This window comes from Suricata suricatta, chromosome 5 (genome assembly GCF_006229205.1).
Source record: "Suricata suricatta isolate VVHF042 chromosome 5, meerkat_22Aug2017_6uvM2_HiC, whole genome shotgun sequence".
NCBI lineage: Eukaryota > Metazoa > Chordata > Mammalia > Carnivora > Herpestidae > Suricata > Suricata suricatta.
This window is the reverse complement of record NC_043704.1, coordinates 152433301-152434447: the sequence shown is the minus strand read 5'-3', so window position 1 is coordinate 152434447 and position 1147 is coordinate 152433301. Positions and strand designations below refer to the sequence as shown.

The following is a 1147-nucleotide window of genomic DNA, read 5'->3' as shown; positions in this document are numbered from 1 at the left end:
ATCCTCAGTTATTCTCCCAGGCCCAGAACATACAATCAGAAAAGATACACTCGGGAACTAGGAGGAGTCCCCCAATGGATTCCCAGCCAGTGGACTATGGACTACTCAGTGTGAAGAGATAACGTGGAAGCTCCTGGAACAAGACCCTCCTGCCTGCCCACCCGATGACCGAAAACCGAAACCAGGTCCTATCCAACCAGGCCAGTGACTGGGAACCAATGGCACCGAAGACTTGAGACGTGCAGCAGCGGCGATTTCTACCACGTCCCCATTTAACTTCCTGTAAGGCCAGCACTGAAGCCACGTGGGTCACAGCAGGACCGCAGGCTACTGCAAAGTTAATCAGCTGATGATGCCTACTAGAGCTGCCGGTTAGGCGTGCTATCTTTACTGAAGGAAATTAACACAGCCCCTGGCACTTGTTATGCGTTCTTTTCCATCCCAATCAGTAAATAAAATGAGAAGCAGTTCCTACGTACCAACTTACCCCTGTATCAAGTCTCCTGCGCTGTCATAACATAGTCCGGGGGGCCCCCATCACCTTGACAGTCTGCAGCATATCACACTGTTCCATTATACTGGTGACAGGCTAACTGAACTAGTAAGCAGCACCCTAATTTGTTTGCCAGAGGGAAGGAGATTAATCATGCACGAGCTCTTGGTCTATTACAGTGACGTCCCTAGGAATCCAGCGGTCTTTGGCATGTGGTAATATTCCTTCTAAACTAAGAGAAGGGCTCCTGGGTGGCTCAGTCGATTAAACGTCCAACTCTTGATTTCGGCTCAGGTCATGATCTCATGGTTCATGGGATCAAGCCCCGCATGAGGCCTTGTGCTGACAGCAGGGAACCTGCTTGGGATTCTCTCTCTCCCTCTCACTCTGCTTCCCCCCACCCAAAATAAATAAACTTTAAAAAATAATAATGATGTAAAAGAGAAGTTGCTGCACTTTGCATTACTCACCTAGATAAGAAGGTTCAATAACGCAGGAGTCCGTTTGGATTTTAGAGGCTCCAACCCACTTACTGATCATTGATAAGGCCGCCAATTTTGAGAGGGGCCCAAGAAAGGGTCCAAGCTGAAGTGCAAGCAACTCTGCCAGCCGGGTGTTAAGCGTCAGCAGACTTAATGCTGCCGTAACTGACTG

The 1147-nt window shown here is 49.1% G+C and overlaps 1 protein-coding gene across 1 annotated transcript in view; it reads left to right on the top strand.

Moving 5' to 3' along the window:
• The window catches only part of ULK4 (unc-51 like kinase 4), a 492439-nt gene that overhangs the window by 60534 nt on the left and 430758 nt on the right, over nt 1–1147 (top strand). The gene's annotated exons all lie outside the window — the stretch shown is intronic.